At 33.1% G+C, this 25,153-nt stretch overlaps 1 long non-coding RNA gene across 1 annotated transcript; it reads right to left on the minus strand.

The window, feature by feature from the left end:
- Window positions 1-14: 14 nt before the first annotated feature.
- Window positions 15-23,640, minus strand: LOC132732775 (uncharacterized). The gene is made up of 3 exons (XR_009626094.1): window positions 23,280-23,640; window positions 1,312-1,478; window positions 15-1,190 (listed from the first exon to the last, which is right to left on the minus strand). It is a non-coding gene; the product is annotated as an uncharacterized LOC132732775 (long non-coding RNA).
- Window positions 23,641-25,153: the final 1,513 nt, after the last annotated feature.

Raw genomic sequence — 25,153 nt, forward strand, 5'->3', positions numbered from 1 at the left:
TTTATGCGTGCTAAATATAAAAAAGTCGCTTAATAAAGCTGGACGCAAGTCTACAATTTCTAAATTTCAAATCATTTGGCTTATATGCCAGGAGACAGTTCCAAAACTGATTAAAAGACGGTCTCACTGACTATCATTTTCATCACCATTTTTATGGTCATTTAGGTTATGACAAAAATTTATGATGTACGTTTCCTTTTTAACATAATTGTTAAGAAGATAGTTCCATATCCCCGAAACTCATAACATACAATTTTAATTCTTCAAGAGTTTACAATAGTTACAGTAAAGTGACTAAACAATGCATTTTTAAAGAAAAGTAAGTTTGAATGCCGAAGTGTAAATCACTAAATTACTATTTTTTTCTTATTTAATTGCATAATAATACGAGTATGTTTTTTTTTGCATGTTTTGTTGTGTTTTTGTTGATGTTGTTTTTTCTGATCTACATGCAATATATGACTTAATCTAATCATAAGTCAAAACTATTTTAAAAGAATTATGATTTGCATATTGACATATGTTTATTTAAAGTCAATGCATAAAACAATTTCACGTCCATTATCATGGTAATTCTAACATAAAAAAACTAAATTTAGATATATGGTGTTAATGATCATTTTGTAATATTAAGTTATAAACAAACAAACCAGCAAACAAAGTTTACATATTTTATACTAAAAATTTATATGCAATGCAGTAAAATTCAAGCTTTTATAATTTGAAATAGAATTAAAATAGGAAATATCAATTATGTACATTCATAATAATATAGTACAACATCTGTAGCGCAATATCTATTTTGAGACAAATATTTTGATTGTTCCGGAAAGGCGTTGCTCTGGAGTGGTTAGATTTTTTGTGAGGATCTATTGAACGCCGCCTTTCCTTGTTGATCCTATTATATTTTCTTTTACTAACTGTTGTTTAAATAGGTAGTTGCTCTACAGAAGGCTGTTTCAAGCCGTACCTATAGTGAAATGAAAAGGCCAAAAATGAAATGAAGAAACCTAAAAGTAATAGACTTATCCAAAATACAAAAAAGGTTTGAATGTTCTGTAGTATAAGCATGGACATAACGACAAACAACAAAACATTAAACAGGACATGAACAAAACGCATAATTTCGCTGTGTCCTTGCGCTTGCGCAATCCGATACAAATGCAACCAATACAAGTTCAATACAATTTCTGAAAAAAAAAAAACGAAATGTTTAATACAACGCCAAAGCTTATCATTTTTGGTAAAAACATTAAATACATTTTGCATGCAATTTAAAACAAATAAAAAAGAGAACAAAAGAAAAAATACCTGCAATAAAGACCAAAGCGCATTTTTGACAAATGAGTACAGCTTCACCTAGGAGATGCACAAATTGATCGCTAATAGATTTTCTCATTACAACGCTGTAAATCCCAGTTGAAAATATCATCACAAAAATCAGCATAAAACTTGTGTACAGCAATACGAACCCCAAACTGTAAAAGAATCAAAGTGCATCTTATCATGAAATAAGGTTAAGAATTTAGGCTTAATTTGTGCTTCTGTTGTTTTCATCTGTTACCATACTTCACCTACCTTCTATGCTTGTTTTTGATACATAAAATTTAATCACTGTAATTCTACTGTTATTTATTCGAAATTCAAATAAAAATATTCAAGTAAATAAAGAATTAATTTAGTCATCATTCAGTGAGGGATTGTAACGCAAACAGTCATTACCAAGACAACATAATTATAATAATTATGGTGAGCGATCTAGGGCCATCATGGCCCTCTTGTTTTAAGTAAGGATGAAGCATTTGTAAGACATTACATTAATCAGATAAAGTATTACCTCCTTCAAATAGCAATCCTCCTATAAAGTCTGAATATTGTGGGCCAAGTGAAACTTAAGTTATGCTCTGGAAATGTTTTCAGTTTTGAGGTAATAGCGACCTTGAACTTTGACCTTGTGACCCCAAAATCAATAGGGGTGTTCTACCCAATATGGACAATCATCGTTCGAAGTATGAACACTATGGGCCAAATAGAAATTAAGTTATGTTCTGGAAACTGTTTTCAGTTTTAAAGTAAAAGACACTTTGACCTTTGACCTTGTGACCCCAAAATCAATAGGGGTCTTCTACCCAATATGGACAATCATCCTATGCAGTTTGAATATTGTGGGCCACATGAAACTTAAGTTATGTAATTCATTGTGAGAGAAGCTAAAAATTACACTCGTATACAATGGTGCCAGATTGCCTAGAGATTTATACACTATAAATGCTGCCTGAATTGAATTTCAGCCATTTAAGTTCATAAAAATGATCTTATGTTGGTGAACGTATCGGTCTATGAAAAATAATTTTGGCAGCTCGTTTTTTTTTTTTTTTTTTTTTGATTGAATTAATTTTATTGATGTATGAGTCTGTGTCCTTTCCCCATACCGTTCAACAATAATCAAGCACATAAAGAATGTACGCGTTGTAAAATACCATTTCGTCAGTAAGGTAAAAACTGTCATGTTTGAAGAGGGCATTTTTGTGCAAACATTGTCTATTTGATAATGCCAGTTTAATGCATAATCTACATAAATGCCCAATAACTTTTACACTGTAACATTTTCTGGAGTTGTATCGATTACTTTCAGCCACTTGTAATTTAATACAATATATCAAAGGTCAAGGTCAATGAAGATGATGTAATATTTAGATATTGTCAAGAGCATATATCCTACACACATGGAAGGAATATTATAAAACTTCATAGAAACGTTCACCACTATTAGAAACTGTGCAATGGGCAATGTATCTAGGTCAAAGGTCAATGTCACCCATAGTGGTCATTGTCAAACGCTTTCCTTGAGCATAATTTCTACATGCATAGAGGGTTTGTAATTTAACTTGGTACAAAAGTTAAATATTGTAGGCAGAGTGTTAGGTGCAAAATTCAGGTCCCTGCTAAGGTCAAGGTCGAACTAGAGGTCAAAGTTCAAATACAAAACATAAATATGTGTATAGGGTATAGTCATCATTTATTTATGAATTGTAACACAAAAGATCAGTATCATGACTACAGCCATTGAACTTGTATTTAAGGTCAGCTTATGTCACCTAAGATGATGAAATATCTGGATTGTGTCTAGAACATATTTCAGACATGCATGGGAGAATTGTAATGATTCTTTATAGAAATGATCATCACCATTGAATATATTGATTCATACACTATCCAGTTCAAAGGTCAAGGTCACCCATAGAGTTAATTGCTATGCATATCTATAATGCCCGCAATTTTTATCACATATCAAATGTTCTTTTTGACGAGCGTATTTTGCAACAATGCTGCCCTTGTTTAAAATTCTACTGTTATCACGAGCTATTATTTTAATCACGTATTTTATCATATTCATTTTCTTTTGAATAACTATGGACGCTGTCTGATTCTTCGTAAAAAGCTTACACATTCGTTGATCATTTCAATATATGTAGTTGGGTTAATCCCCGAGATTTCTGAGCAAAAATAGAGTACAGAGTTTAGCAATATTTTTTTAGCTACGCAATGACAAAACCAACATAATGTGTTTACGACTAGCATGGATCCAGGCCAGCCTGCGCATCCGCGCAGTCTGATCAGGATTCATGCTGTCTGCTATCAGTTTATCTTCTTGTTATCAGGTTTGTAAGCGAACAGCATGAACCCTGATTAAACTGAGCGGTTGCGCAGGCTGGTCCGGATCCATGCTGGTCGCAAACGCATTACGTTGGTTTTGTCACGGCAAGGCTCATATATCAAATAGTTTCAACCTTTTCTTGGACAGGCAATTCAATATTATTTAATAGTTTTAACAATTTAATTACAGAAATTAAATGCAAGCTTAGCAAGTGCAAGAATGATTAAAATAAACATTCTTAAACAAGTTTTATATCAAGTGTTTAAATGACTTGCCAATCTCTTTTGACGTACAGTCAATCACGAAACTATTTTAACATGACCAATTTCGAAAGTCATTTGCCTTGGTTTTTGACACGCTACCCTTTGTGTTACAAAAGTTTTCTATCTTAGTTTTCTAGAATCGGGCGATTTTGAGAACAAAACAATGTGGTTTGGTTAAAGAATAAAAAAATATAATATCATTATTATATTATCGAATCTAATCTTAGACCATTTATTTATTTGATAAACTAATTAGTATAGTACTGACCGTTTTAGTTAGGCTACTTTAAGATTATTTTCTACTTAATCAGATTAAGAGGACCAATGCTCACAGCTGACATGTTTGCCTTGAGGAATCCTGTATGCAACTTAGATTAATAATTTTGAACAAAGGTCAAGGTTGAACAAGAACTGTCTGAGGACAGTGATGCTCGACTGTTCGGAAAAGTTGTCACGAGGGTGTTTCATTGAGTATAATAGTACTTACTTAAATGAACATATAAAGTTGTCCGAAAAGGTACAAAGACTTGCTATTAAGATCTTTTATTATCATGTATGCATAAAATTGTCCCAAAAGGCACACACCATTCAGTAGTTATGAAAATACCTGCTTACAAGCAAACACTTGACCAAGAATTTCTATGTCGAAAAAGGGGCATAATTATGGAAAAAAAAATCAGGGTTATGGAACTTGTGCCAATCATGTAACTAAAAGATAATCACAAAAAACAATTGTGTGAAGTTTCAAGCCATTCCCTTCATTAGTTACGGAAATACCAGCCGACACGCAAAAACTTAACAAAGGATTTCTAAGTCAAAAAAGGGGAATGATTATGCAAAAAGCAAAGCAGAGTTATGGGTATTGTGCCAATCATGTGAACAAGTGTGTTAAGTTTCAATCCATTCACTTCAGTAGTTATGGAGATACTTGCTTACACGCAAAAATTTAACCAAAAATTTCTAAGTCGAAAAAACGGCATAATTATGCAAAAAGGCAAATAAGTGTTATGGTACTTGTGCCAACCATGTGAGATACTCACAGAAAACATGGGCGTGAAGTTTCAATTCATTACCTTCAGAAGTTATGTTATGGAGATACTTGCTTACATGCAAAGGTTTACCAAATATTTCTAAGTCGAAAAAGGGGCATAATTATGCAGAAAAACAAATCAGAGTTATGGAACTTGTACCAATCATGTAACTTAAAGATAATCACAGAAAACAATTGTGTGAAGATTCAATCCATTCCCTTCAGTTGTTATGGAGATACTTGCTAGGACGCAAAACTTAACCACAGGGACGCCGACGCCGACAAATGGGTGGCTGCATTAGCTCGATTATTCTGCGAAAAGTCAGGCTAAAAAGGATAAATTTATAAATAAAAGTTGAATTTAAAAACTTAATTTTATATGGAGATTAACGGAAATTGTACGAGGAATATGATGGTATATTTCTAAGTCGAACAAGGGGCATAACTATGCAAGAAAGAAAGTCAAAGTTATGGGACCTATGACAATCATGTTAGATAATCACAGAAAAAAAAGTGTGTGAAGTTTCAATTCTTCACTTCAGTAGTTATGGAGATACTTGCTTACACGCAAAAACTTAACCACAGGGACGCCGACGCCGACAAATGGGTGACTGCATTAGCTCGATTATTCTGCGAAAAGTCGGGCTAAAAAAGGATAAATTTATAAATAAAAGTTGAATTTAAAAACTTAACTTTATATGGAGATTAACGGAAATTGTACGAGGAATATGATGGTATAAATTTCAAGCGATTTGAAACGATAACAATAGTCGAGAAATGTTAGATTATTGCACGATTTTCACGAATTCATAAAGCGTACTTAGTTTATCGTAGCATAGTGTATATACAAACACTGTCCATTGTTTTTTGAAGATGTCGAAACAGAGCACAAAAACAAGCACAAAGCAGAACGCAACGAGATCAAGGTCAAAGGGGGGATCAAAACAGTCAGAGTAGTATGTTGGTACTGAGACGGACACGTCTCTAGAGGACAGTCTAAATGCAAAGCCCAAAAAGCAAAACCACAAATCAAAGAAAAATGAAAAGCAGTCAACACTCGACAAGCACCTTAAAACTGGGGCTCCAATCGACATGTGGATAAAAATACAGGAAAAGGCTAAATACGTAAGCTTCTAAGGAGTACCTTGAGAGTAAGCCCAATGCTCAATGAGAAACTGAATAAATTAAAAATATCTTTAGAAAATAAAATGAAAAAAGAGTTTGATAAGATAAATGAATATTAAAAAGCTTTGAAAGATCAAGTCACAGATTTCGGATTTTGAGGTGAAAACGTAGTCCAAAAAAAGAAAACTTACAAAAATAAATAAATTACTTAAAGAACAATCATGTGCCGTTCTTGATAGAATCAATATTTTAGAATCTACCAATAACAATCTAAAGCAGTACACCAGAAAATAACAGTGTCCTGATCTATGGTATTCAGGACAAGGTATCAGAAACGGACGAAGAAACATGTAAGAAGGTTCCACAGCTCTTGAACGACAGGCTCATAATTAAACCCTCAACAAGTGATTTTGACAATATGCACCGACTAGGGGAGTTTAGAAGGGATCGAAACCGGGTGATAATATGTAAATTTGTGCAAAGGCTAAAGAAGAAGCAATTAATGAAGGTACGCAGAGTTCTTATAAGGTCTTAATTAGTAATACGTGAAGACATCACAAAAATAAATGCTAGACTTCTTGAACACGTATCGGAACATAGCAAAGTAAAGGCAGTATGGAGTGATGAAGGTCAGATAATCGCTTTGTTGAAAAATAATTAAAGGAAAACTTTGCTGTGAGATGACTAAGCGATTTGGACAAAGTGTTCATTGAACCGAAGTTTCTTGGATATCAGAACCCTGGAACTCCATCGGCGCTAACAGGAAACAATTCTTTTTAAGAAGATAAATAAAACTTTTGTATGAAAGACACTAATAGGTATTTTTTCAGTTTTTTTCTTTCATTTGGAAAGCGATTCAAAGACTTGTTTATTTAGCAAACAAAAGAATACAGAGTTTTGCTTTTTAATTTTGCTTTTTTGTTGTTGTTGGTGTTTTGTTTTTTAGTTTTATATACAATGTGATTTAACTGTTTGCTTTAAGGGATATGTGATAAAACAATACTGTATACAAACATTATTGTAGGCTGTACATGTAAATGATGTTAGATAAAAACGGAAATCAAAGATATTTTTCAGATAATACATATAATAACATTTACATGTCCTTCGAAACTTGTGTGAATATTATTGTTTATCTGCGTCAGGTGGATTTCTGCTTACGATTGGCTGAAACAGAGCATAACAAATTAATGCGACTATAAGCTTATCAATGTGCGAGTAAAGTCATGTGGCTAGAAGTCGCGTTGAACTCTCTTGAAATATGGAAGAAAAACGGCAGCCTCCATGGTGCTTTTTATTTTGTAGAAAGATTTTGACAATAAACACCATTTAGGCCATTATTAGATAATTATTTTTTTCTAATGGTAACAAGTCATTATTGGTGATAAGAAAGATTTTTAAAGTAAAATATATTAATTTTTGTTATTGTGTTTAGAAAAAATGGGTTTTCGCGAACCACGACATATAATCATGATAATCTATTTACAATAATGTTTTTGTCGCACAGTCCTTGTTCAGTTATTTTATATATATATATATATATATATATATATATACATATATATATATATATATATATATATATATATATATATATATATATATATTGTTAAACGTTCTAGGATATACTTCACTTAACGACATGACAAACGTCCATTTTGAATTTTCGATTTAACTAAGTGTTCGTGAGGAGTAAACATTTTATTGTCTTGATTACTGCCCACATGTCACAGAACTGCTACATGATACATCATTAATATGTATTTAGAATAGTAAGTTATCATGTTTTTATTTGTAGGCTTTTTTAGATACTATTCATAATAATGTATTTATCTATTCCTAATGAACTGTAATGTGTAGCCCTACATATTTAAAAAGTCTGTTTATCTATCAGCGTTTACAGTAAAAGTCAAGAATGGATTAAAGAAAAAAAAGAAAATGGTGGAAAGTTTTTTTGCACCGATTCATTTTCAACTTATGACAATCACTACTTATTTGATAAAAGGATCAATCCGTATCAATATTTAACTTATAGCCTCATAGTCTAGGCTCCAATTCGGCAATAATACACATATATAAACATATTGACATTTTCTTTTATTTACTTTCTTTTTTTTCCAACCTATTCTTCTGGCAATTTTTTGCTTTCTTCGCCTTCATAAGCCAGACTTATTCATTTTTTTTGTAATTTCCTCAGAAACAAGCTGGAAAGGGTTTTTTTTGGGTTGTTTGGTGGAATTTCTCTGCACAATTTATTTTGCATATGATAATTATTACCTACATTTGGTGAGCAGTTTAAAAACTATGAACATTTTCAAGTGGTTAATGAATGGCTTTTCTATGTTTTTTTCATTAAAGTAATAATAAAACCTTTTAGGTTAAATTATGACAAATAATGTCTCCATTGCAAGCATGAATGTACAGGGAATAGGTGACAGGGCAAAAAGGAGAGATGTAATTAACTTTTTGAAAAGAAAAAAAACCTCTATTTGCATGTCGCAGGACACATACTTCACAAATAAAATGAGCAATGCGTTTCATTCGGGGATATGAAACATATTTTTCAAATTTTAACAGTCCATAGGAGTTTTTTTTTCAATTTAAATTTTGAGTGTAAGACAAATGATATAGAAAAAAGATAAAGATACCTACTCTTTTTCAATTGCAATATATCTGGGAAAAATACTCTTGTGAATATATATGGTCCAAACAGGGATAGGCCATGTTTTTTCGATACAGTATCGAATAAAATGTCAAAGTTTGACGACTTTTATTTATTTTAGCTGGAGATTTTAATTTAAGTCTTAATTAAGAATTTGATAGCTACAATTATTTACATTTAAACAATCTAAATGCAAGAGAAAAAAAAACATACCTTAATATTTGATTAATGTTTGATGTTGCAGGACACACACTTCACAAATAAAAGGAGCAATACGTTCCATTCGGGGACATGAAACATATTTTTCAAATTTTAACAGTCCATAGGAGTTTCAACTTTTATCAATTAAAATTTTAAGTGTAAGATAAATGATATAGAAAAAGATAAAGATACCTACTCCTTTTCAATTGCAATATATCTTGGAAAAATACTCTTGTGAATATGTATGGTCCAAACAGGGATAGCCCATGTTTTTTTCGATACAGTATCGAATAAAATGTCAAAGTTTTATTTATTTTAGCTGGAGATTTTAATTTAAGTCTTAATCAAGAATTTGATAGCTACAACTAGAACTGCCACTATCTTGGCGTGAATACCCCCGCATACCACTTTGTCAGAATCAACAGTGGCCATTTAGAGCTCAAGGACAACCTCCCTGCCAAATCTGAGGTTACTAAGCCAGTGCATTGCTAAGTTATGTATTCTACAAGCTTCAAATGTGAAAATGTCAAAATCAATACATTGCGGACAGGACATTCTTTAGCAATTGAAAAGAAAATATTTTTTTTGTCAAGGTCCCTGTGACCTTGACCTTTGACCCAGTGACCACCTCAAAGTCAATAGGGGTCACCTTATAGTCATGATCAACATCCATGCCAAATATGAAGACTGTGGGTCAAAGGAATCTTAAGTAAATGGGTGGACAAACTTTTTGAAGTCAAAGTCCCTATGAGCTTGACCTTTGATCCAGTGACCTCAAAATCACAAGGGGTCATCTACTTATCATGATCAACATCCATGCCAAAATATGAAGACTGTGGGTCAAAGGAATCAAAAGTTATTGGGCAGATAAACTTTTTGAAGTCAAAGTCCCTGTGACCTTGACCTTTGACCTGGTGACCTCAAAATCAATAGGGGTCATCTACTAATCATGACTAACCTCCTTGCCACACATGAAGACTGTGGGTCAAAGGAATCTTAAGTTATAGGGCGGACAAGCTTTTTGAAGTCAAGGCCCCTGTGACCTTGACCTTTGACCTGGTGACCTCAAATTCAATAGGGGTCATCTACTAATCATGACTAACCTCCATGCCAAATATGAAGACTGTGGGTCAAAGGAATCTTAAGTTATTTGGCGGACGAGCTTTTTGAAGTCAAGGCCCCTGTGACCTTGACCTTTGACCTGGTGACCTCAAAGTCAATAGGAGTCATTTACTAATCATGACTAACCTCAATGCCAAATATGAAGACTATGGGTCAAAGGAATCTTAAGTTATTGGGCGGACAAGCTTTTTGAAGTCAAGGCCCCTGTGACCTTGACCTTTGACCTGATGACCTCAAAATAAATAGGGGTCATCAACAAATCATGACTAACCTCCATGCCAAATATGAAGACTATGGGTCAAAGGAATCTTAAGTTATTGGGCGGACAAGCTTTTTGAAGTCAAGGCCCCTGTGACTTTGACCTTTGACCTGATGACCTCAAAATCAATAGGGGTCATCTACTAATCATGACTAACCTCCATGCCAAATATGAAGACTATGGTCATAAGAATCTTAAGTTATTTGGCGGACAATCTTTTTGAAGTCAAGGCCCCTGTGACCTTGACCTTTGACCTGGTGACCTCAAAATCAATAGGGGTCATCTACTAATCATGACTAACCTCCATGCCAAATATGACGACTGTAGGTCAAAGGAATCTTAAGTAAATGGGCGGACAAGCTTTTTAAAGTCAAGGCCCCTGTGACATTGACCTTTGACCTGGTGACTTCAAAATCAATAGGGGTCATCTACTAATCATGACTAACCTCCATGCCAAATATGACGACTGTAGGTCAAAGGAATCTTAAGTTATTGGGCGGACAAGCTTTTTGAAGTCAAGGCCCCTGTGACCATGACCTTTGACCTAGTGACCTCAAAATAAATAGGGGTCATCTACTAATCATGACTAACCTCCATGCCAAATATGAAGACTAAGGGTCAAAGATATCTTAAGTTATTGGGCGGACAAGAAAAATCCGACGGACGGCCGGACAGCCGGACGGACGGACGGCCGGACAGCCGGACGGCCGGACGGCCGGACAAGCTGATTCCAGTATACCCCCCTTACAACTTTGTTGTGCGGGGGTATAATTATTTACATTTAAACATTCTAAATGCAAGTGAAAAAGTACATACCTTAATGTTTGATTTTAATTTGATAGACTGATGGAGGGAAAGTAATATTAATAAAAAAATATGTATACGGTTTAATAGGTGAAATTCTATAAAAATCTATTTTATTTTTTTTTACTCTCTGATAATTGATATACTGACTAAGTCAATTCAAGGATTCTACCTGAGTTAGTATTGACAATTGTTTAATATTGATGTTATTACAATTTGGAAAATTTCAAAAGAGGAGGTCATTTTGGAAATTCAATAACTCACGCCTGAAAGATAATGTATATATAGAACAGATGAAAAATGATATTAAAGTCAAATGTTAAAATGTCTTCATTTCATAATCAAAGTTTACATTTTGTGTACGCTTTATAACTTTTAAACGGCTGAATTTGTTTTAAATAGCTTGGCACAAGTGATCACCATAATGAAAGGGGTTGCTAGCCCCAAGGTCAAAGCCACACTTACAGGTGAAATGTTAAAAGTCTTCATTTCATGATAAAAAGTCTACATTTCATGTCAGCTCCATAACTTTTTAACAGCTGAAGTTTTTTTTAAAATAACTTGGCACAATTGGTCACCATTAAAAAACATGTACAGAGCGCAATAATTGGGTTGCCACTCCCAAGGTCAAGATCACACTTAAAGGTCAAATGTATAAAGTCTACATGTCGTGTCCCCTCCATAACTTTAAACCTCTTTTTTATACCACCTTCAAAGAAGTGGGAGTATATTGCTTGCATTTTTCTGTCGATTCGTCGGTCCGTAGACCAAATGGTTTCAGAATGTTAACTCAAGTACGCTAGGGCCTTGGAATTTCAAATTCGGATTGATGGTTTTTCATGACAATTAGATGACTCCTATAGATTTTTGGTTAAGGGGTCAAAAATGTCACATTAACCTTGTAAGTAAAAACGGTTTCCGATCAATAAGTAAAGAACGCAAAGGCCTAGGAACTTCAAACTTGGTATGATGATTGTTCATGACCATCAGATCACCTTTATTGATTTTGGGGTTGAGGGGTTCAAAGATCAAGGTCTCATTGACCTTGCAGGTAAAAACTGTTTCCGATCAATAACTGAAGAAGGCATAGGCCTAGGAACATCAAACTTGGTTAAATGAGAGTTCATGACCAGCAGATGACCCCTATTGATCTTTGAGTCAAGACGTCAAAAATCAAGGTCACATTAACCTTTTCGGTAAAACAGTTTCCGAAAAATAAATAAAGAACACTTAGTCATAGGAATTTCAAACTTGATATGATGATTTGATGACCCTTTTTGATTTTTCGGGTCAATGAGTCAAAGGTCTCACTTTGTAGGTTAAAGCAGTTTCCGATCATTAACTAAAAAGGCCTAGGAACTTGAAACTTGGTATGTTGATTGTTCATGGCCAGCAGATGACCTTGATTTTGTGGTCAAAGGTCAAGTTCACATTGACCTTGTAGGTAGAAACGGTTTCCGACAATAACTTGACAACCCATGGATTCTTATGTTCATCCTGGTAGGTGCATTAGATTTGACCAGTAGATGACCCCATATTAATTATGGTGTTAAGAGCTCAAATATCAAGGTTGCAATGACCTTGTAGGTAAAAACGGTTTCCGATCAATGACCTGACAAGATATGGGCGGTTGGCCCTCAAATTTGTAGGTGCATTGATCTTGGCCAGAAGATGACCCCTATTGATTAAGGGGTCAGGGTTGCCAAAGCTCAAGATTGCATTAACCTTGTATCTTACAATGGTTTTCTATCAATAACTGGACATCCCATGGACTTTAGACATTCAAGCTTTACAGCTGCATTGCTTTTGGTCAGAAGATAACCTCAATGGACTTTTGGGGTTAAGGGATCAGAGGTCAAGATCACATTGTCCTTAAAGGTAACAACGCTTTCTGATCAATGTCCCAACTCATGGGCCCTTTACCTTCAAACTTCACAGGTGCATTGATCTTAGCCAGTAGATAACTTCTATTGATTTAAGGGTCAATGTCATATTGACCTGGTATGTAAAAACTGTTTCTGACCAATAACTCAACAAACAACTCAAGTTACCTTGGTTGATTTTTTTTATTTAACTAAAAGTCCTTTTGGTATACACATTTCAAGGTCTTATGTAATATAACAACCTTGCTGTCATTAATGAGGCCTACATGATTAATTTAATTCATGCATATATTTTTTGGTAAGTTTCTAATAACTTTGTCATAAAAAAGGCTGCATAAAACCTTTGAGGTCACAATTACCTTGTGAGCAGTCATGACCAGTAATTTGGTCACTAGGTTAAAAGTCAGTCATAATAACCTGATCAAATGACTAATCGGCTGCCGATAGGGGGCAAACATGTTTCACAAACATATTTTGTTTGAATAGCTTGACACAAGTGATCACTATTATGGACAATATGCAGAACGCAATAATTGAGTTGCTTACCCAAATGTCATGGTAACACTTAAAAGTCAAGTGTTAAAATGAATACAATTTATGTCCGCTCCATTAAACTTTTAAACCGCTGAAAGTTTTTTTTGAAAAATAACTTGGCACGAGCAATCACCATTATGAGACAATACGCAGAGCGCAATAATTGAAATGCTACAACCAAGGTCAAGGTCAAGCTTACAAGCTAAATGTTAGAAAGTCTATATTCCGTATCTGTCCATAATATTTAAACCGCTGCAGTGTTTTTAGGATAACTTTAGAAATGATCACCATTATGACACCATTGGCAGAGCACAATAATCAAATCAAAACCCAAGGTTTAAGGTCCAATTTAAAAACATCTATTATTCAAGTCCGCTCTATAACGTTATGACAATTCAAAGGTTTTAAAATTACTTGGCACAAATGATCACAACCGTGACTCAATCTGCAGAGTTCAACATCCAGGTTGCTAACCCCTAGGTCAAGGTTTTATGTTCTACATAACTATTTTTATTTTATGGAAGATTTTAGATAACATGGCACAAATAATAACCATCATAAGAATATGCGCTTATGATATGCATGGCATATCATCAAGGTCGTGGCTTGTAAAAAGTCAAGAAGTACACATTCATCTTCACTGCGGAATGGGATTTAGCTGTCCTCCAGACTGCCTTGTTTACTTAAGAAAATGAATATTATAAATGAGGAAATTGTACTTTTTGTTGAAATGAAAAAGAACCGTTGGTACATTTATTCTTTGATCGTGATATTATAAAACAGTTTTGGACACAGTTACCGTTTTATATAAAGGGCAGATTTAATATTTATTTCAAAAGTTGGAGCCTTTCATATCTTTTATTTAGTAATACATATCTGGACAGTGTTACAAACCAAATAATTATAAAATTTAATGCATAATTCCATAAATATCATAGCAGAATGAAACAAACAAGGCCAAGTTTGTTTGTTTGTTTGGATTTTACGGCACGTCAACACATAACTGGCCATATCGTGTCGAATGCTATAAGAGGCTTAAAATGTTATGTTAAACTTTGAAAATGACAATAAAATTGTCATTTGTGAGGAGATAAGAATGGGTAATTTCAGTGCGTACAATTCGGCATCGAAGAAGAACTGTTTGATCATGACAGAGATAGAGATGGTGACACATCAAGAGATGGGTTTATATCGTGAAGTTTATTAAAAACGGCATTGTCCCAAATTGCTTTCCATCTAGATGATACGAGTTTATTTATAGCCGGTCTAAAATCACAAGCAGGTAACAATAGGTCAGTTTTTTTAAAATTTAAGGATTGTTTAGCTTAAGCATCTACTTTTTTCATTTCCTTGTATACCTACATGACTTAGAATCCAATATAATTTAACAGATTTTGTTTTAAGTATATCATGAAATCGTAAAAGAAGTTACTTTGTCATGATATTGTCAGATTTTTTTTAAAATTTTTAATGGATACTAAAACAGAAAGCGAGTCAGAAAATTAAGCAAACATCTAAAATTAAATATTTGCCAGTTATTAAACTGAGAAATATATTTCGAAACAATCCTTTAAACTTGAATATTTAAAAAAAATCATGGCATAAGTATATAAATCTGATTGAGTTAAGTTGATAATTTTCTTTTGACATTCTAAATCCGCACTTCCAAAAATACTATAAGAAGACTTCCATCAGCCCCTATCTCATCCATTCAATCAAAAAAGTGTTCTTGGATTTAAATCAAGTCTTCAGTTTCTCAGGTTAAACACGCATAGCTGGCACCAAACCCCTTTTTTGTCCTTTTTATTTGTTCTCGTTGTTTTCTCTTCCAGGACCTGTGTTTTTATACCCCTCAAAATTTCATTAATCAATAGTATATAATTTAATATATGGTTTTGCAAAACTCAAACCTGATTGAAAACAATTTGTGTAGTAATATTCTTTATTACCTATTTTCATTCCTTGAAATTTCACATGTTCACAAGTTTTGGTTACTGATTATGTCAATTTTAAACTTTATTAACAGGTAAGACCTGTAGTAGAGTATGTGCATGCACTTTTAACTGGATGAAGAGAAATTGAACTTTTTGTTTTACAAATTGGGATAAATATGTTAATGATTATGAGGTTGTATATAAATGGAAAGGGAATTATCTTTTCATCTATAAAGTGGGCAACAACTAGTTATTATAAAAGCTTCTTCTCATTACCTTGTAGATAATAATGGGGATTTAAAATGCCAGATAATAAATTTATATTGATAAAATTCTTACAATTAATGCTACATTCTTCTAAATATCAAAACAGTAATTAAGAAATTAAATCAAATTCTTGATATCCACAAGTGAGGCAATATTGTATAACGGCTTTTAAAACTGAAGGAACTATTAAAAGCAAGTTTTTCGATCTCATTATTTTAACTGCAAATTACAAGAACCTCTCTGAACTTATTCTATTTGTATTATTTACAAAAAAATTCTTTGAATATACAGATGTTTCTTAAAATTCCCATTCTTTTTAAAGGCTTGATACTTTGTAGTATAAAAAATAATAATGATCTATACGAACTTAAGTGTTTATGAACTTATTAATTTGCTTTATACACATGTTATAAGCTAATACAATTTATATCTTTGCATATCATATACATGTATACTAATACTGTAATTGTAATGCTCCCCGACCCGCTGTAATTGTAAGGTACACTGGCAATGCTAAACGACCCCTTTGTACCTATGACGGGGTTAATAAAATTACAAATAAAAAATAGATTAATTTATAATTTACCCTTCCGAACATAAATGAATCCTTATTAAATAAGAGAAGTTTACCTTTAAATTATCAACGTTTGCAACTTTTCAGTCGCTATATGCTCTTGAACGGGTATCATGCATCTTTAACAAAAAAAATTAAAACAAAATAAAATAGTATTCACCTAACACACCATTTAAGAGGATATTGTTTCGTGTGTGAGAAATATGATAAATATTTTTATGAAACATGATATAATTGCATATCTTTTCACGAGCCGGAACGGCGAGTGAAATATATAGAATTTCATCATTTTAAGTGCAAATATATCCCATATTTCACGAAAAACGAAAAAAGCTAACCTTTCCATATAAATTTTACCTACAAGAACAAATTGATTTTTACGAATACACCTATTTGTTACGCAGTTGCATTTGTACACATTGATTTTTTATAGAGGCGTGACGCGGTTCGGATTCAATATACAATTTATCACAGCCATAACTGTCCTGAACAAAACGACATAACCAAATAATTTCCGATGAACAAAAGCTGAAACTACTCATTTCAAAAGAGAAATATCTGAGAAAGTAGTCTCCGCTCACTTTCATATTTATGTATCACATTTGTTTTTCCCAATATATGATATATATTTGACTGATACTGAAATTAAATGAGTATTTCCATTCGAAATGTTTACAATAATCTTCTGTCGGAACATTAACCTTGTAAGAGTGTCTGTTTTAAAATATAGTTCAATTTACGGAATGGAAATATTGTTTTAAGAGTATATTAAAATTGTTTTGACAATTGTAAAATATTTATTATGAAGTTTTGATCTTTTATGACTATGTCACACAACCCTTTAACTTCGGGGACCATTTGTCAGTAAATATAGCACAATTCAGTCGGTAAACACCAATAGTAAGTCTTTCATTTAAAAACATTTTTTTATAATTAAAAAACATCATTTTTTTTCTTTTCCGGATTTTAAAGATACGTAGATAAAACGTTTGATTGTATCTATGATCATTATATTCAATGAATTTCACAGCAAATCTTGTCTATCTAAATAATCGTCAAAGTTGAGGTATTGCATTGTGAGGGTTTAACCTTAATGTAAAGTCCTTGATTTTCGACCTGTTTTCGTGAAGGTGCTTTAGAATAAATCATAAGAATTGTTTCAATAAACTCTGTGTGGCTTTAGATAAAGTAGATAAACAAGAGCACCGCTAGGCGGAGCATTATATGCCCGAAAGTGGTTTTTTTTTTGTAAAGATGAAGCATTTGTAAGACATGGGACTAAAATAAAGTATTACCTCCTTCAAATAACAATCCTCCTTTGCAGTTTCAATATTGTGGTCCAAATGGAACTTTTAAGTTATCTCCCAGAAACTGTTTTCAATTCTAAGGTAAAAGTGACCTTGACCTTTGACCTTGTGACCCAAAATCATGAGGGGTCTTTAACCCAATATGGACAATCATACTATGAAGTTTAAACACAGTAGGCCAAATGATACTTAAGTTATATTCCGAAAACTGTTTTCAGTTTTAAGGTAATAGTGGCCTTGACCTTGTGACCCCAAAATCAATAGGGGTCTTCTACCCAATATGGACAATCATCCTATGAAGTTTGAATATTGTGGGCTAAATGGAACTAAAGTTATGCTCAAGAAACTGTTTTCAATTTCTAAGTAATAGTGACCTTGACCTTTGACCTTGTGACCCCAAAATCAATAGGGGTCTTCTACCCAATATGGACAATAATCCTATGAAGTTTGAACACTGTGGGCCAAATAGAACTTAAGTTATGCTCCGGAAACTGTTTTCAGTTCTAAGGTAATAGTGACCTTGACCTTTGACCTTGTGAACCCAAAATCAATAGGGGTCTTCTACCAATATCGTCAATCATCCTATGAAGTTTGAACACTGTGTGCCAAATGGAACTTAAGTTATGCTCCGGAAACTGTTTTCAGTTTTAAGGTCATAGTGACCTTGACCTTTGAACCTGTGACCCTAAAATCTAAAGGGGTCTTCTACCAAATATGGACAATCATCCTATGAAGTTTGAACACTGTAGGACAAATGGAACTTAAGTTATGCTCCGGAAACTGTTTTCAGTTTTAAGGTCATAGTGACCTTGACCTTTGACCTTGTGACCCCAAAATCAATAGGGGTCTTCTACCAAATATGGACAATCATCCTATGATGTTTGAACACTGTGGGCCAAATGGAACTTAAGTTTATGCTCCGGAAACTGTTTTCAGTTTTAAGGTCATAGTGACCTTGACCTTTGACCTTATGACCCCAAAATCAATAGGGGTCTTCTACCCAATATGGACAATCATCCTATGAAGTTTGAATATTGTGGGCCAAATGGAACTTAAGTTATGCTCCGGAAACCAAATTGCTAACGTTTTCAGTTTTAAGGTCATAGTGACCTTGACCTTTGACCTTATGACCCCAAAATCAATAGGGGTCTTCTACTCAATATGGACAATCATCCTATGAAGTTTGAATATTGTGGGCCAAATGGAACTTAAGTTATGCTCCGGAAACCAAATTGCTAACGGACGGACGGACAGACGGACGGACGGACAGACAGACGGACGGACGCCAGGGGGTATAACATAATATGTCCGAAATTCTTTCGGGCATATAATAAAGTAATGTTTATAGCTGCAAATCACAATATTTTGAGGTGTAAGTTTGGCACATGTTTTGAATTTATATAAGCGGGATAAGAAGTTTTGCAAGGGAAGGGAAACAACTCGCACAAGAAAAATATTCACACTTGCAGTGCTATCGCCCCGACAATACATTTCTGATAATTGTGCACAATGGTTATGTTATCTTCGTATAATTACCAAATACATATTTTATTCTAATATGATTGACATTTGTCATTTGGTGAACTTTTCGGTAAACAAATATATATTTCTAGGTAAGGAAGTCACGTGTCTCACTTTTGCACTATTTGATGCAAATCGACTATAATTTTGTTGTAACAATTTTAATGTCGAATAGAAGTTATACAAAACAAAATTATGGTCGACTTGCATCAAATAGACTGTTAAGTTATGTTATATTATGTTATGCTATGCTATCGCCATTATATCGTAAATTATTTCAAATTCGCATGAAGAAAATTGCACAACGCTAAAGATTCGGAGTAATATATAATTAAAAGAAGTTATACACTAACCCACTCCTTCGGTAGCCATACAAAATGTAGTATATATAATAGAAACTGTTGTCGCGAACATCGTGACCATTTTTTCATTAAAATGTAATTTAATTAAATAAATGTTAAGGGTTCATGTATGAAAGTAAATCATATAATAAACTCATGTCATGAATTTATTTTTTGTCCATATGTTCTTTTTCATATGTACTGGTGTTATTGTGCTGTAAAGTATCATTTAAGCAACGGTGTAATGTACTTTGATATATACATATTTACACCGTTCTAATTGTTACCTAAAAATGACTGTCGGTAAACATTTATTGTTACCTCAACGGTGTATGACACCGTTGTTGATGTAGTTTACGCGTTTTTTGTATATCTGGCAGGAATATTGATTATATATAAAGAGTTGTTTATGTATGATAAATCTTTTTTATTGCAATTAAAAACAATTCGGACTTATAATATTTTATTGGATTTAAAAAATGATTCTTTTAAACATTATTTGATTATTAATATGAAAAGCAGAGAAAATGATACTAAGTTTGAGTTTTCATTACTTGTTGTTCTTGCTTTTATGTGAACCAGTGTAGCATTGGCAAGTTTGTTTCAGTCGTGACTAGCAGACATTATAAATTCGACTTGAAGACTGTCTATCTTTTCATAGATAATTTAATAATGTTTATCAGGCAAATTCTTTTTTTAAAAAAGGTGACTAAAGTCAAACAGAAATTTACATTTTGAGACATTCACATAAACGCAAGTGGTTGTGTGTTTGAATAGGATATGGGTATATTGGGTATATTAATTTGTCTTCTGGTCAAAATGTCTCTGTTGACGTATCAGTTCCAGCAATCATATTTTATGCTCAAGACAATCAAAGGTTTGTGATGTTCTTTTTTTTCTTGTATAATAATTGGTGTCATGAGTTTTCATTCATCACTTTTACTTAAACTTTGGAAAATCAAGTTTAAGTAAATGGTTTGCTTTCCATCTAGTAAAATGTCCGTGTTTTATTTCTCAGTAAAAAAATTGTTAATGCCTCAGATTTTTTGCCGGTTATTCGATGCCGTAACAATATCAAGGTAACATAGATTAGCGTGATATGCTTGAGAATGCTCGAATATACATGTATTTACAATGTTAATATGCACACCGTATTACCGGCGGCAGTGATGGCAGATCACTGCAGTGATGGCAGATAGCTAAAATGTACCGCTAGGTACAGGTAGGTTATAAATTTGGTTGGTATTATTATATTACACAAATGCGGCCCATTTCATTGTTATGAAACTATTGTCCATTGACTGGAGATACTATTAGATAATTTTAGACTCGTTTCTTCCTGTTTTTAGACTATTTTGAGCAGGTTAAAAGTGACAGCTTCGGAAAAATCCGAGAAAATGTCTGTTTTTTGTTAAAAATATCTCAAGTTTTAACTAAATGGCAGGATTTCGTGTTATTAATATAGACCTTCATCCATTGGGGTCACGCAAGCCAAATATCTATCCCGTGAGTCTTTTCTTGAAAGTTTTACAGACGTTCAATCTGGTCCGGTTGAAGAAAAAATGCTGCCAATGTGGGCAGATACTTATATTAAATGCTGCCGTCGACGGCAGAAATACCATGAAAGTGGCTAACATTATGACAGAAAATCAAGGTCAATCTTTTATCAATTCCTCTATTCTTTGCGCCCTTTTATTCGGATTTGAGACGTTAAACTATCATTTCTTATATTTTCTCAAGAAAGAAAAGTTATTAATGCGGTATGTGCATCGAAAAGGCTTTTTAGCAACACGCAGTTACAAAACAAAATGTGATGATTCAGTACGACCAAATTGCACTATAAATAGAGCAATTAAGATGAAGAAATTCAGTTTTCTATATTCATGCATGTGTGCTTGATCTGTTGTGTCTGTCAGTTACATGCATACAATACCATATGTATCTTAAGTTTAGCAGCGCATAATCCACTGCCTTTTCAAGACATAACGCCATTTGCATATTACAGCTGTAACTACAGTAAGTGGATATTCATTTGCTTGCATATGACATTATTTTCTCGAGGTAATAATGTTCATCGCTTTATGACATATAAAATCTGAAATTTACTTAGTCGGCGCTAATGCTGCAGAATATAAATTACTTAATCGAGGTAATAAAGGGGAGACTATTAACCTTGCAACTGACAAGATCTGTTAATGTAAAATGGAGATTAAGATAATATTATCTACACTTCAAATATTTTCCTATATTATCAAGTTCTTGAAAAACACGACAACGTGGATTCATTTCTTTAAATTTTCATGTTTGAAATCGCGTTTTATGTCCACCTTACTTTTAGTACTGTTGTTAATATTTTAGCATAGTAGACAAACTACAACGCGATTTTAAACATGAAAATTTAAAGAAATGAATCCACGTTGTCGTGTTTTTTAAGAACTTGATAATATAGGAAAATATTTGAACTGTCGATAATATTATCTTAATCTCCATTTTACATTAACATACATTGTTTTATGATACACTGATGTCCACAGATCTTGTCAGTTGCAATGTTAATAATCTTCCCTATATTACCTCGATTTAGTTACTTATAATATGCAGCATTGGCGCCGACTAAGTAAATTTCAGGCTTTATATGTCATATAGAAATGAACCTCGAGAAAATAATGTCATATGCTAGCAAATGAATATCAACTTACTGAAGTTACAGTTGTGATATACAAATGGCGTTATGTCTTGAAAAGGCAGTAAATTATGCGCTGCTAAACTTTTGCAGCATTTTTTCTTCGACCGGACCAGATTGAACGTCTGTAAAACTTTCAAGAAAAGACTCACGGGGTAGATATTTGGCTTGCGTGACCTCAATGGATGAACGTCTATATTAATAACACGAAATCCTGCCATTTAGTTAAAACTTGAGATATTTTGAACAAAAAACAGACATTTTTATGGATTTTTCCGAAGCTGTCACTTTTATCCTGCTCAAAATAGTCTAAAAACAGGAAAAAACGAGTCCAAAATTACCTAATAGTATCTCCAGTCAATGGACAATAGTTTCATAAAAATGAAATGGGCCGTATTTGAGTAATATAATAATACCAACCAAATTTATAACCTACCTGTACCGAGCGGTAAATTTTAGCTATCTGCCATCACTGCAGTGATCTGCCATCAATGCCGCCGGTAATACGGTGTGATATGTGTGTATAGTCTTTTATAAAGAAATGTTCATTTGCATGAATTTGGTTTTATCTTCATATAAGAAGTCAACCCGAATTTTTGTTTATATAGTTAACAGTCAATCCGAGTTTATTGCACACTACTCTATACATGTTTCCATTTACGTCGTCACATTTTATTAAACTAGTAAATTGATATCTAGTCATAGGAAAGAAAGAGTTTTAGATTATATCAATTTTATCAATACTATATTAAAGACTTCTTGATTGTACACCACCTGTTTCTTACATGTTAACTTTTTAACCTCTTGTAACAGCTGTTTTAGAAATGTGCCTACATAGGTAGCCTAAAATAACTTCTTTCAAGTCATTGCAAGATTATATATTGTGGAAAAGACCAATTGTTTGTTTCGCATGTAATATAAAGTATAATACATGAATATAATTGTGGAATGCAATATTTTGATCACTGCTACTTATTGCTCTGTCCTCCTCCAAATTCCATATACCAATATGATTCGGCCAATACATATCTTGATGTTTTGCAAATCTAACTGAAGTAGTTCTTAGCATCATTGAACATGAGAAGGAGAAAACTGACAAAGTCATACTTACATAAAAATTTTTGGAAAACATACTGTGTTTACGAAGAATAAATCCTTTCCACCTTTTATTTTTGTGTCTTCTCTCATTTTATTTATTTCACTATTTTTTCAAATGATCCTTAAAAACTGCAATACGTCCTTACAATTTCATTTAATTTGTTGTAAATATACTGATAAAAATTAAAAACTCGCTAAAAATACTAGTCAATTAACAGTTTAAAATCGTCTTAACGTATTAAGACGTGACAAATAGCAAAATATATCTAAAATAACATGCTGTGAGAATTTTAACAAAGTTGTTTATCCGACTAACAGTACATCAAGGCACGTTAACCCAAATATCAAAATTGTTTTTCTGTACTATAAATAAACTTTATTTTTAAACTTTATATACAGCATGAATGATAATGACTCATCGGATGGCTGGCGTTTATAACCGGTTATGCTAATAATCACACGGGCGTAATATTTCATGTTTTTAAGACTTGGCTGTGACTTTGTTTACGAACAAAGCGCTTTAATAAATTGGTAAAAATCTTTAGAACAATTATGTCGATGCATGTATTGGAATATCCTGACAGTATTTTTTCATTTAGACAAAAAATGACAATTCAAATTAACAATAGAACTCAACAGCGTACTGCATTTTAGTGAAGCAAAAGTCAAGCTGCCATTTTGTCTGATTTTTGCCATTTCGTTATTTTGTTTGGTTGTTGTTGTTACAAGTAGCAAAACCTTGAAAAAGTGACAGATTGATTTCTTTTTGTCAGTATTTTCCCTTCAACTACAACAACAAAAAACAGATAAAATGACGAAGGGGAAACATTTACTTTCATGCGACAATACAAAATCATTTTGTTGCCCAATGTTTAGCGAACAATCACTTTTTGTCTTTTTATCATACCGACACCAGTGCTTCCCACCGATATCAATCTCTTATTTTGTTTTATCGCAGTCAAGTGGGTTTATATGAAATAACGACAAGAAAAATTGAAAATAATTAAAGTAAAGAAAGCACCATTAATAAAATATTGTGCAGCCTGATCGGGACTCAAACCTAGGACTCTCGGAAAACCATACCGTGATTCTTCCTACTGAGCTACCCACCCCCACACTAAATAGTAATGTTCCTAAGCGAAAATATTTTCCTCCTATATTGAAATTCATCTTCGAATTTATCAGGTTACAAAGCATCGTGAATTTAGCTCTGAGATATATTCAGTCAAAGCCAGAACTTGGGCGCAGAATGTCACGGGGTTAGAATATGTGCAGCGTGACCATGACTAGAACATGGGACCCTCGGAATACCGTACCACAGCTCTTACCAACTGAGCTATCCAGCCGCTTACACAGCTTCTCCACTGGACCGTAACGCTTAAATATACTATTACTTCAAGGGCTTGCCTTTTTTGAATACAAGTTAAAATTTTAAAATGTATTTAAAACTTTTAAGAAAAATTCTGTTATCAATGAATAAATGCAAATTAAGTAATTTTTGAGATATTGCCCTTTGTTAATTGTCATACTTTATTTTTGTCCGGGCCATTATCCCTTAAGTATAAAAGCTATGGACTTGAATCTTCATAGAATGATAAATCTCATTAAGAAAAAGTGCAGTGCTTAAGAACTGGTACTCTGCTTTTCTTATTTTTTGAGTTATTGCCCTTTGTTAATTTTCATATTTCATTTTTGTCCTGGCAATTTCCCCTCACAAGGCGACACATCCCACTCGCGGGGTTCTAGTTATGTTTATATACAGCTAGAATAGTCTGTTATGACTAAGATAGACAGATAAGAATAAACATTTTAGTAAACATGAATTACATCCCTTAAAAATGAAGAAAAACAAACCCAAAAGAAATTGCTATAAACAGCAAAATTATA

This window comes from Ruditapes philippinarum, unplaced genomic scaffold (genome assembly GCF_026571515.1).
Source record: "Ruditapes philippinarum isolate M1 unplaced genomic scaffold, ASM2657151v2 ctg6717_1_1_1_1, whole genome shotgun sequence".
Classification (NCBI taxonomy): Eukaryota; Metazoa; Mollusca; class Bivalvia; order Venerida; family Veneridae; genus Ruditapes; species Ruditapes philippinarum.